Genomic DNA, 14,119 nt, shown 5'->3' on the forward strand with positions numbered 1-14,119 from the left:
TAGGCATTTTTGAGAAAAATTTACAAGAATAGAATAACTTACAAAAAATGTATGTGGTTTGACAGTTTTTATGTCAAAGCGAGGTAAAGTCGCTAATTCGCCACCCCCACCTGGCGGGATAAAAAGTTAGTTTTCCTCCCAATTAATTTTTAAGTAAATATGGGATAGGGTAAAATGCCCCAATTAGAAAAAAGGTAATCGATCATGACGTCTCTTTTTATTAAAAAATTAAGTCACAGCAAATATGTTTAAAAAAATTATTAACTACATGTAATTAAAAACTACATAAAGCTACAACTAACTACAATATAAACTAAAATTATAAATAAAAACCTGGCTCCAGCTCTGTGCCTTTGGGCAGGGTGCCAAGAAGGCTGGCGGCATTGCCGCGCTGTCCAATTGTATTTTTCCACAGTTTTGTCTTTTCTGGTTCCACTAGGTACGGCCAGGGTTCAGCATCAGCTCAGCTCTATGTATACTAATACCTTCTCCCGAATGTAACAAACACTTTTCTGAAAACCACATCAAAATCGGTTCAGCTAAACGCGAGATAATCGCGGACAAATACACCGTGTAACATGAGGAAACCGAAATATTTTAAACCTAATAATTTTAACTGCGTATTCCTGATCATATTTAGAGACAAAAATGTCCTATAAACTTTTTTGAAATTCGCCTAGTTTCAGAGATAATATTAATTAAAAAAAAACAAGTTTTTATTGTTACACAGTGTAAAAGACCTTTTTGATGGTGATGTTGCTGCTATGGGACGTAGTCTAAAATATCCTTCTTGATAGATATCAAAAAGTGACAAGTAACGCTTTGCAAAAAGTAGGTTTTACGAAAAAAAAATGTAAAAATCAATTTTAAGTGAAAAGTTTACCAATCAACATCAAATAACATTTATTTTTATGTACATGTACATTCAAGAAATTGAAAAAACAAAACAACAACAAAAATTATTTTTTTGGTGAAGTATACCTAAACTCATCTTACATTTTTTCTTTCTTTTGACCTCAGAAATGCGTGGTTAAAGCTATTCGGTTTCCTCATATTACACCGTGTATACTTACAAACATTCCGTGTAGTTTTGGACATATTATAAAAGTTATTCAACGATTAATGCAGGTGGCTGGTAATAGGGCACTTTACCCTATGATAATAAATCTTCCTCGCGCTATCCCAGCTTTTTGCCACAGCTCATGGGAGCCTGGGAACTGCTTGGCAACTAATCCCGGGAATTGGCGTAGGCACTAGTTTTTACAGAAGCGACTGCCATCTGACCTTCTAACCCAGAGGGGAAACTAGGAAACTTGTTGGAATTAGTCCGGTTTCCTCACCATGTTTTCCTCTTCACCGAAAAGCGATTGGTAAATATCAAATGATACCTATTTCGTACATAAATTCTTTTCAACTTTACCGTATGATAAGCTCCAAAAAGAAATTAGAAAACTAAGGGATTCAGATAGGTCATTCATTGGCTCCAGGGAACCCCTTAATGTGAATTACAGCATCAAAGTTGGAAGCAACAAAACTTACGATGTTATTTATATGTACCAATGTCAGCAATTATTGGTAAAATTGTGTACCTAATTATTAATTTCGAAAAATAAACTATAAATCTTCAAATATGAATTCATATCCGTTAGCACTCGCGGATTGGACGAATTTTGTGCGGCACTAGCACACACCCAATCACGGATCAATATTATAACGCGCGCCAATGGCGCGCGAGCTACATGGATCACGCGATCGCTAGTCAGGCGCACCCCCCCCCCGTAGCTGCGCTGTGCGCTGCGCAGTTCATGAGTTCACATCAAAATGGCGCTCGCTCACTCGCTGTGCGTAGAACGTAGTACATGTGTAAACGTGTAAATAAATTGGAGATAGCATACAAGAAAACAGGTAAATATAAGTATTAGATATACCTTTACTTTCTTGCATCGAATATCTAGTGAAATCTGCATTAGACCTCAAAACGTTATGTACTTCCAGAAAGGGTTCGCGGTTCACCTTTTTTGTAACGGTTTCCTCGGCGTCCTTTACAAAGTCCAGTTGATATCGTGTCCTGTCCACGTCCAGGGTGGATCAGACCTGATCTACAAAATCTTGGAGCAGCCGCTTTCGTCGTATGCCATTAAAAAAATGTAAGTATTTATTAGCTAAGTACATCTAAATTTAAAACGATATTAGTACATGCTTGATTGTGTAGGTTAATTAAATAGTCACCAACACTAATAAATTGTGTTATTCTCTTACAGTAAAACATGCCCGTTATTAAAATTTGGTCAGTAGACCAAACAATCAAGAAAGCTGTTCCAATAATGGACCCAACTTTAAAAAATATCATTGAAAAAGGTGAGTAAATCTAAATTAATTTGACTTTTCGTAATGAAATATTTTTTGTGTAATTGTAGAATGTAGTGTATTGTAGAATAGACTATAATTGGATACCTACTGTTAAGCATTAATGTGCTGACTCAAACCACATTTATTTTGCAGTATGATGTCAATTTAAAAATTTGACGCTTGAAGTTGACAAGATAGAGCTGATGCTGAACCCTGGCTGTACCTAGTGGAACTCAGGTTTGGTGCAACATAGGCCCACGCTATTTTGATCATCCGTCACATAGAGGGAGAGCAATACCCAAGATATAATTCATAATCCATTTTCTTCCAGATGAGGTACCATCCTAAATATAGTAGTTCCATTTACTAATCTTATTAACTTTTTCTTTTCCAGGAACCATTAACCAGGGTTCAAGTTGCAGAGCTATCCGAAATAGCTGCGCCTAACATTGTATTTTTAGGTGAGACTTAATTATTATTACAATGATAAAATGCCTTACCTGCGAAGCATAACACTGTATGTTTCATATAATTTATAATTAATCATAATATAATCTATATGAAACATACAGTGTTAAAACGTAAATGTATTGAATAAACCTGTGGCCCTAGTGAAAAAAGGGTACAAGTGTCGCGCAGCTTAGTTGTAAAAGGGGCATGGAACTTACACCCTTTTAAAACTGCGCTGCCCGAGACTTGTACCCTTACTCACTAGTAGTGCCACTTAACGTAATACGATAAATTATCTTATTTGAGGAGGAAGTATTAAATTTGGGGGCCTATTATATTACCTGTTTTAACCATTATGTTTTTTGTCCACAGATAATGAAAATATAATTATATTACTTGCTGGTAGAAAAAACGATTGTTAGCGAAACAGATTCTGCCTACGTCGTTACAACTATTGATGGCGGCTTACTGCAACTTGAATATGGAATATCCAGTGGACTGTCAAAACACATTAGAATTTATACAAAGGTATATTTTTATTAAAATAAATCCTAAAGAAGGAAGTCATAAGTAATAGTTTTTGATTTTTAAAAAGCGTTTTTCAATTAAAAGACATGTCAAGATCGCTTAACTTCTTGCAAGTTCTTTCTAATGCTAAAAAAACTAACTATAATTAATGTCAGTAACAAACATTTTCAGACAATTCGTTACTTGAAATGGTATAGGTTTCACGCATTAGATTCACATAGGCCTTATTAACCGAAACTTTTATAAGACTAATTCATAAGAAGTACTTATGTACATAAGATATAATTTATAGTGTCGTATATGTCTTCTACTTTTTGTACTCTGTCACAGAATAAATAATAATAATATGCACGTAGACGTGTATATACGCGTGTGCTCTATAATTTGAGTGTGTGAAATTCAATAAATTTATTTCTTTGTAATTTTGTTTTTTATTAAATAACCTCCAAACTGTAAATTGCTTGTTGTTTGTATATTATGACTGATAAAATTAGTTCGTTTTACATGTTATTAGGCGATATTTCCTAAAGAATTCAATACAAATTTTGTACATTTACATGCTATCGATAATTCTCAGGATTTTGCTATTAGCAAGTTGGTATTTGTTTTCTTATGTACTTTAATAAATGCAGTCTGCAGACAGGCTGCATTAATTAAAATACATAAGAAAAAAAACTAACGAATGGTTAATAACTAAATCCGGAGAATTACCGTAAATGTACAGAATTTGTATTGAATTTTACAGAAAAATATCCCCTAATAACATGAAATATTACCTAATTTTACAGGTAATAATACACAAACAACAAGTAATTTTACCTTGCCCATATTTAAAATCACAGTTTTCTTATGTGAAAATACATAAATTGTATCAGTAATATTACCGAATAAAATGGAAAAATACTTAAAAATCATTAAAAATACATAAAGTTTGTGGTAAAATCACATACGCAAACTGTAATAAAACACAATAATTTTGTAATATTACTGAATAAAAAGTAAATATACTTAAAAAAACATTAATAATAAATAAAGTTTGTGTAATTTTACAGACGAAATCTGTAACAAAATACATAATAATTCGGTAATATTCCCGAATAAAAAGGAAAAATACTTAAAAAAATCATTAATAATACATGTACTTTGTGTAAATTCACATACGAAATCTGTAATAAAACACATATTACTTCTGTGATATTACCAAATACAATGTAAATATACATAAAGTATCATTAATAATACAAAAACTTAATGTATTTTTACATACGAAATCTGTAACAAAACACATAATAATTGTGTAATGTTACCGAATAAAAAGTAAAAATACTCAAAAAACATTAATAATACATTAAGTTGGTGTAATTTCACACATGAAATCTGTAACAAAATACATAATAATTCGGTAATATTACTGAATAAAATGTAATCATACATAAAAATCATTACTAATACACAAACTTTATGTATTTATACATACGAAATTTGTAACAAAACATACAATTACCCTGTAATATTACCGAAAAAAATGTAAAAGTACGTAAGTGAAATTTTACGGATATGTAAAATTACATAAATGAGATTTTACAGATTATGTAAAATTACATAAGTGAGATTTTTACATATCTGACAGTATGATTATGTAAAATTACATAAATGTAATTTTACATAACCGTCAATTTGTTTGATTATGTAAAATTACATAAATGTAAAATTACATAATAATGAAATCAGGTCGATATGTAAAATTACATACGCCTTGTAAAATTACATAATTATGTAAAAATACAGAAAAGTTAGGGCAACGAAAGTTGCCCTAAAATTATGTAAAATTCCCTGAATATTTTTAACAGTGCATGCACTTTTGCGCGACATGCAGTTATCTAGATCATCGATAGAATTTAAGTACCATATTTTTAAAGTAAATACCTTCTTATTTAGAACAAAATTGTTAACTATTCACTATCACATTTTACCTCTCACTAATAATTACCTTTTTTTCCTAAATTAAGCGTCCTATATGCTTTTTATTGTATAGATATTGTTAATACACGTTAGTACTCTTCCGAGTAAATACTCAGTATTTACTCACCCCTACCCATCTCTAGCCGTACAAACAATAACCGGAATGGCGTCATGTTTATTTTGGTCCATATCTTCGTGCATATACGCTGAGCTCACGAGTAGATGAGATGTTAGAATACAGGATCACATACAGTTATTATGTTGAACAACCAATTAGTAGTGTACTTAAATTAAAGTTAGTTATTAAAGAAATAAATTATTATATAATTTATTTAGATCGTTCTAGGCCAATAATAAGCTCACTTTACAGCTTTACAGCGTTGTGGGTTACGGAAGGCCAGAAATATTCAGTTCGTAAAAATCTAAAGTATTATTTGGGGTCATAAGTACACATTTTATTTTATGCCAGACTTGTTCGATGTTCGCGTCTTTCTTGTACAACTATACATACTTGTAACGCAAAGTTAAGAGAATGAAAAACAAATTTTTACGATAGGTACATCCTTACAGGCGGTGGGATACATATTTTCGGTACTTTTTTGACTTCATCGTATTGACCAGAGAAGTTACCTTTCTCCAAAATGTGTTTGGCCGCTTTGACCCATAGTATGTAGCTCACTATGTAGCCGCCTATAGGTAAAGGTATATATGTATAGTCTATCTATAGGTAGTAGTACTTCACTATAGGTAGCTACGTAGGTACACTTGGCTGTTGATATGGTTATGGGTAGGCGTATAATACGTGTGCATATCCGCATCAAATCCTTGGCGCGTGTGTCTTGTTGATAAGGCGATGGGCCAGTAATGGACTCTCGACGGGCGGTGACTATCTGTTTTATAACAAAAGTACTAGCTGTCTACTCTTGTTCGACATAACTAGACTGTTTTCTTACTGATGTATTTTATTTCGCGAATAATAAGGTACCTACCTATATTATTCATAATTATAACGCTGACTCAACGAATATCTGCTGATATCAACGAATTCGTATAATTTATAAAAATTATATGAATTCGTATAATTTATAAAAATTATATGAATTCGTTGATATCGATGTTGTGGTTATCCACAACATCGTTAATAGTTGAGCAAAAAATCTGTCTCATCGAGATAAATCTTAGGTATAGTAACTAAAACTAGAAGTAACTAATTAAAACTACTTACCAACTGCACTTCTGAAGTTCTGACACAGTTGTAACAGAAACAAAAGTTTGATTACTAACTATTTAACAACTAAAGTCAAATTAAGATAAAATAAAAAACACTTTAAAGGAACTCTAGAACTTTAAAACGCGGCTTTACATACGGACACTACGGACAGCCATAGCAATAATAAATAAATGTATGACTATTAATAATTAATTAATACATAGCGTGAGGACGATAATTACCTACTACATCTGTTTATATTTCCCAAATATTTAAACAAACATATGCGCAGTAAAAAATTTAGCATACCAGTTTACCCGAAATGTAAGAAAACAAAGAGAGATTAATGAAACTTGATTTTTCCGTAAAACAGTTAACTTTGCCTACAAATGACTCTTGACATGTCCCTCAAAAATATATCGCAAAACGAAGAACAGAATTTTGACATGGGTCACATGGGTGACATGACATGGGACTTCGCGGCCAATATGGGTGTGCCAACACTTGGTCGAAAGTAAATATTAAAAACCGGTACACCTATAGTTTGATGGTCCTAAAATATAACAAAGAGCACAATTTACTATTTTATTATCATAATTACAAGTAACTGGACAACTAAACTAAGCACCAGGAATATAATATTAATATTTGGAAATAAAAACAGTGATAAGGCAGGTACCTCTTCGCACCGCGACTTCGTAATGGTACGAGTAAGTGCCCCGACGAGTTACTGCCCTGCTTGTTTACTTTACCGAATAACACCAGGGGCTACTTATTTACACAATGGCACTAAGTTTTAAGTACTAAAGTTCAAAATCGTACAAAAAACTGTGGGTTTTTTGTGTAAAAAGGCGTTAATTGTCCCCATACAAGGTATCATATAAAAAAAGAAATAAGTATTACAACCTTTGCATGTAAAAATGAACCTTTAACTATCCAAAAGGATTAACACAAATACGCTTTACTCTGCCCAAATCGTTACGTCACATGTAAAAAAAATGCTGTGCCTTTACACTTTGATAATAATATTATGGGATCCCTTGCGGCTAATACATTATTATATTGATTTGATGTGACAACGTACGATGTGGCACGGAAAACAAATTCCTTGGCTGTACCTATAGCCAGCATTTGACTGATAAATAAGCTTATAGCTATCAGCATCATGAAATGACTGAAAAAAATACATTTCTCTTCGTAGACTTCCCTGCAATCAAACCTACAAGAAGCGTGTTGAATAAAAAGTAAAGCCCCCAGCCAGCTTACCTCCAGTTGCAGGTTCGCTTAGTGAATTACGTTGGCACCGGAAAACGCAAGTTTGGCCCAGCCCGAGCTGCAAACTTTCCATTAAAAATGCAAGAGTTGCACCGCCAAAGTGCCGCGGTACGTGCGGACGTAATCCTGCTCCGTGAATCAATTTCCTGGTACACATTTACGCTAGGATATTCTGAAAGAGATAGTTGCTCGGTTAAGCTTAGAATAGGCACGGATATACAGATGATGACCGTGATGACCTTAGCTGAAGACAGGTTACAGATACTGGTTATGATGCATTAAGTCAAGATCGCAGGGAACGAAAAGATAAGAGAATCGCACGACGACGATGCCGATTCTTATATTACAACTTCGTGACAATCTGATGAGTGATTAGAGGAGGTTCGCCAATGCCAGAAAATTGAAATTTGTGAAGGCTGGAAGGAGCTGGAAAAAGCCGTCCAAAACCAGACTGGCGGAAAATTCCTAAACATATTAACAGAAACACACAAACAAATAAATTTTCTTCGATATGGTTTTTTCACTATTATTTACAAAACAACTTTTTACCGTATATCTCGACCTACATCTGCATAGTTAAGTTATTATTGTAACTCGGATTGAATAATTCGCCGTCCTAAAGTTTGTATCTTGCCTCTCGGATGTTGTTATCTACTAGGTACAGGCTCCCCAGGGACTTTGGACAAATCCTTTAACTTGAACACTAAACGCCAGTTGCATTGTATTAAAACATACAATTGATTTATAGAATAAATGTCAATTACAGGTGTTTCTTTAACTTACGGATTAGGACTTTTGCCACAGAATAGTTAATCGAATGGGCTAATACATGCATGAAATATTTTTAAAGTAATGTTTGCTTAAAACACATGTTCAACAAACGAAATTAATTCAAAAATGTGAATTTCGGAATTTTATCTAACAGTTTTGTAAAGGTATTCGAGTTCCTAAGTATTTGTACTAGACAGGTTGTACTAGCATTCAAAAATCTAAACGACTACAACAAACGACTACAAATCTATTTTTTTTTTACAGGACATTTTTTATTTTTTATTTGTATATCTTGACAGAGTAAATCTTTTACACTGTGTGTCAGTGTAGGTAATAGGCAATAGCTAAACACACCTACGTCTACGGACCTCTTAAAAAAAAGTATACGTCTTTGCACTGTATACCATAGTAATAAAACGCAAAATGTGTACTTATTTTTGACGTGGAGATACCCATAGCTGTTGCTTTGATGTAGCAAAAGTTTTAATAAGTTATCTATGGGCGCGAAGAAATGACATTTTTCACAACTTTGTAATAGCCACTTTGAATCTAGTTCATTACTTTGATCGCAAATATCTTGTTTACCAACAATATTTTTGCCGTGATTATTTGTGTTTTTTCTCAGTATAACAAAATATTGCAAAGATTGCTTCTAATTTATTTTTCATATATATTGTGATGAGTTCAAGTAGTATAGTACCTAAACATATTTTTATTATCGTAATAAAAATATAATATTCTGTCAATGTTACGCAATAAAAAAATAACCTTGAGGAAAAGACTTTATGACGCGAAGATAACGTCCTTCTGGTCACTGTTGATAGCTCGTATACATGGTGTGTCTGACCATGGGGCTTTAAATCCAGGGCTTGATTTTACTCGCTAAACTGAGCTACTTTTACTATGGGACCAACCCTAAAATCGGGAAAATTTTTGGCTTTTCCATAGAAAACGTCGACATCTGATCAGCCAAAATGTATGAAAGAGTAAAAAAATTGTTTTGGGATTTCGGGGTTGGTGCCATAGTAAAAGTAGCTCAGTTTAGCGAGTAGAATCGAGCCCTGGATTTAAAGCCCCGTGGTCAGACACACACTGTATTTGGGTGTTATTCTTAAATATAAAGTTATCAAATCACTGCGGTTTACATGACAGTTAGTGTTACTTTTTATGGCTGTTTTTATTTATTAAAGTATTTTTTGGTCTTCTTCTATCTAGCAACAAATAGGCGACTGATATCTACTGCTGCATCTGTTTCAGATGACTTATCTAGCAACAGGTTGGTGAATACCTATTGTTTCTTGGTAAAAAAAGTATACTACTAGCCAGTGGTCGAACCCACAACCTCGAGTTATATCGCACGCATACACATATAATTACTTACATACGTAGACGTCTCTCACTCCGTATCGTGCAATCTCTGCCGCGACGCCTCGCGCGCCAACCATACCCGTCACACGGCTCGATTCGGAAAATGAATTAGATTTCTACTAGACTTCAACAAGTTACGATATGGATAATTTAAAGATATTTGTAAGATAGATATGTCAAATTTGACGTTTCCGCGATTCTGGAGGTCCTCTTGAACGATTTTGACAAGTTATGACTTAGATATCCAAGTCACATCTAGTCGATATCTAATGTAGTCTAGTTGATCTCTAAATCGTCTCTAGATCTTGCGATTATCTCGAAATCCGAATAGGCCTGACAGCCTGCCCGCATCGGACGTCCGCCACGCCTCGCCTCGCCTCGCCTTTCAACGCCAACGCTATTCCCCGCCAAGCAAAGACAATCTCGCACTAGATCCCGCAAAGGCTGGCCACATCCATTTTTTTATACACGTCGCATACACCCTTGAAACTTATATACCTATCGTATACCTACATACGCTTCTAACATGCATTTTGTTCATGCATTGCAAATGGTGTATAAGTGGTGATAAGGTTAAATTTTTGTGTTTCATAAATGATGCTTCTTAAGTTTAATTAAAAAGGTTACTGCACTTACCTTTTGTAACTACAAGTGCCCATTTTATCTTCAGTATTTTTTTTTGTTGGGTTTCCGCATGTATTTTAAGAAGCATGGTGCTCGCAACTCGCAACGCGACTTATTGATTTGATCCATCGAATTGGTTTTTAGGCAGGATGCTTTCAAACGACTTTCCATTATACAGTCGGCCATTTAGGGTTCTTCTTAGTCGGTACACTCTTGCCAGAGTGGTCGTGGTCATCATTGTGAATCTCGATGAGTGATGATCTTGCTAATACGGCGCCATTCGTCGCGGACTGCAGCTTTCCGGGTACATTCGTATGGGTATGGGTGTCGTATTTAGGTTTGGTAAATTGGAAATTCTATAGCGTAAGTATTGAACGTCCAATTTAGCTAGGACCCTAAATGGCGCAACAATCGCGGGGCGTACCTACTGGTACAGTCGACGTCAAAAATATGTTTACACTTTTGCACCTTACCCCTTTGCAATAGGGCGATAAATGTAAACATATCTTTGACGTCAACTATACCATTGTCACCTTGGCTAGACCATCTGTTATGCTATATCTAGTGAACTATAGTGATCTCGGCCGCCACGCCACGCCACAATACCTCCGAAGGCGGGTTTTGTTTTATTTAATTGAACATTCTCATCATATCGCCTTTTGTCCCGCTAAATAAACGTCCGCTCAAATAGATAGGATACTTTATTACTTAGCAGAAGTTAATGTTTTGGCAGGCGTGGTTTATAAATTATATTAACAGGGTAATGGCGGGGAGTTTCGTGATGTTAATAACGCATATCTTATTTTAAATACAGTTAGTATCGTAAATTTGCTTATAGTATAAACAACATTATTTGCGGTATTTGACACATTATGACTGACGTATATAGAGATGTAACTAACGCAAATCGATTGTCACAGCAAGCGATTACGATTGGATGGCACGTAGACTGAGGTATCGAATTGTGACGTATAATGAATTTTTATTTGAGATTTAAATAAAGCTAGAATTATCTAGACACGCGGCAGCGTGTCAAGCCAAGTTCAAGCAAAGGAACTGGCTAGCCAGCGCCGAGTGTAATATTACACGAACCACTTGGTGCCACTTTTGACCCTTCTATAACTCAAAACATCTTTGACGTAAACATATAAAACTACGTGTGTTTAATTATATCCATAAGGATATCTAGAAGCCCAAATTTCATGAAGCTAGCTCAAACGGTTATAAAGGTATGAAGGTCAAAAAGTCGTAAATTTTAAGACTGACTTATGACTTATAGTACCTAAACCTAACCTACTTCCAGATGACCTAGAAGGATGAAATTTGGAATCCAGCTTGGTTATTGTGTGTAACCGTAGGAAAAAATCTAAAAATAAAATAAAGTTAAAAAATAGGGGGGGTCCCCATACAAAAAAACCACTTTTTATTGGGACTGACATATAAGTACCTAAACCTAACCTACTTCCAGATGACCTAGAAGGATGAAATTTGGAATCCAGCTCGGTTATTGTGTGTAACCGTAGGAAAAAATCTAAAAATAAAATAAAGTTTAAAAATAGGGGGGGTTCCCATACAAAAAAACCATTTTTTATTGGGACTGACATATAAGTACCTAAACCTAACCTACTTCCAGATGACCTAGAAGGATGAAATTTGGAATCCAGCTCGGTTATTGTGTGTAAGCGTAGGAAAAAATGTAAAAATAAAAAAAAATAAAAAAATAGGGGGGGTCCCCATACAAAAAAATATTTACAAGAACAAGAACCAAGAACCGTTACAAGCAGATATTTGAAACTACCCCAATATATGTATTATTATATTTGCTATATTAAAATAAAGTTTAGTCAAAAAATAAGTGGTGTCCCCATACAAAAAACTTGTAATACGCTCTAAACAACCGGCCAACGGTGTGTCGTCGGCGGCGCGCGGCACCACATAATTATACAAAGAACAGAAGTAAAAACCATACAGCGGAAACACAAGAAAAAACATTAAATCTCAATACCTGCCTAGTTTTCTTTACAAAAAGTACTGATATCCCACCAAAAACATAAATGTAAAAAAGGAGAGCCAAGTTCAATACAAAAATTATGCTTGGCTGTGGGGCTCGCCGCAAAAAGAATGGAGATCTAAATGAGTGCCACTGCCAAGTTCTATGCAAAATCCAAATATGTATTTATAGGAACAAAATAACATTATAAACAAGTATTAAACTCTATTTCTTTGCTTTATTGGATACCTATAACAATTGCTGTTATTTAAAAAAATGTGAGATCTTAAAGTAGGTTAGATTTGGCTTGGCCAGATTTTATCAGAATTACAATATATATAAAATGATTGATGTAATGAAAACTGGCCAAGTCAAATCTAACCTACTTTAAGATCTCACATTTTTTTAAATAACAGCAATTGTTATAGGTATCCAATAAAGCAAAGAAATAGAGTTTAATACTTGTTTATAATGTTATTTTGTTCCTATAAATACATATTTGGATTTTGCATAGAACTTGGCAGTGGCACTCATTTAGATCTCCATTCTTTTTGCGGCGAGCCCCACAGCCAAGCATAATTTTTGTATTGAACTTGGCTCTCCTTTTTTACATTTATGTTTTTGGTGGGATATGGTTTTCCCGCAAGCTAAATGCATTTAATACACCGACCGAGTAGGTCGCACCCATTGTCAAAATTGAAACTAACTGGGGATCTATTTTAAAGTTTATTTATGTTATTTCTGTGTCAAATTTGTTGTCTGTTAAGTGACGATAAATATATCCATATTTACAGTTAATTATCCACCTTTTCCTTATTTTTATTAAAAGAAAAATGAAAAATCAATATCGATTTATTTAGACGACTACCGATTCATGACGGTGGTGTCCGGCCAACCCTAAAATAAAAAAAAAAAAAGACGTAGAACGTAAACGTTCGCAGTGCAGTTGTTTTCCTTTGCGATTTCGATGTGCAAGACATTTTACATAGTATTGCTGTTGTGAGTGACAGACGTCAAATACCGCAAATAATGTTGTTTACACTATAATATTAACTGGCATGTCAAACATTTCCAGGTAAGAAAAACTAGTACATAAGTAGGTACATTATGTCTAGCCCGACCCGAGACTGCCTTTAGTGGATAAGCGGCTATTTACATACGACGTACATACAATAACATTTTTCAAAGTTAAAAAATATTTCGGTCATTATTGTCCCACGTATCCTGTATTTAAGTATTTGTGCCCAGATACCAAAGAACCTCAGTTTTATATTTTTCGTAAATCCTTACTTAGGTACTTATTCTTCTGGCACGCAGCCATTGGCAAGCCGCGCGAATCAAAGCGTATTAATGCCATACAAGAATAATTAGTAAAAAAAAACAATAGATTAGGAGAGAGGGGGGTTAAGTTATTCATAAATTTCATAATAAACCTTCGACAATAGCCTAATATAATATAGGCTAATAAGTAATAAGTATATGGATAACTTACTTCCACCGAGCTAGGGGTGCACATTTATATTTATAAGCTCAAAATTAACCTTTATATTTGAGTATATTTATGTATGTATGTATGTATAAACTCTTTATTG

The 14,119-nt window shown here is 34.2% G+C and overlaps 1 protein-coding gene and 1 long non-coding RNA gene across 2 annotated transcripts in view; one reads left to right on the plus strand and one right to left on the minus strand.

Moving 5' to 3' along the window:
• Positions 1-14,119, minus strand: part of LOC134666050 (polypyrimidine tract-binding protein 2) — a 652,404-nt gene that overhangs the window by 533,147 nt on the left and 105,138 nt on the right. The window lies entirely within an intron of this gene.
• LOC134666351 (uncharacterized) lies at positions 1,811-3,749 on the plus strand. The gene is made up of 4 exons (XR_010098484.1): positions 1,811-1,905; positions 1,996-2,147; positions 2,262-2,810; positions 3,172-3,749. It is a non-coding gene; the product is annotated as an uncharacterized LOC134666351 (long non-coding RNA).

This window comes from Cydia fagiglandana, chromosome 7 (genome assembly GCF_963556715.1).
Source record: "Cydia fagiglandana chromosome 7, ilCydFagi1.1, whole genome shotgun sequence".
In the NCBI taxonomy this organism is placed as follows: domain Eukaryota; kingdom Metazoa; phylum Arthropoda; class Insecta; order Lepidoptera; family Tortricidae; genus Cydia; species Cydia fagiglandana.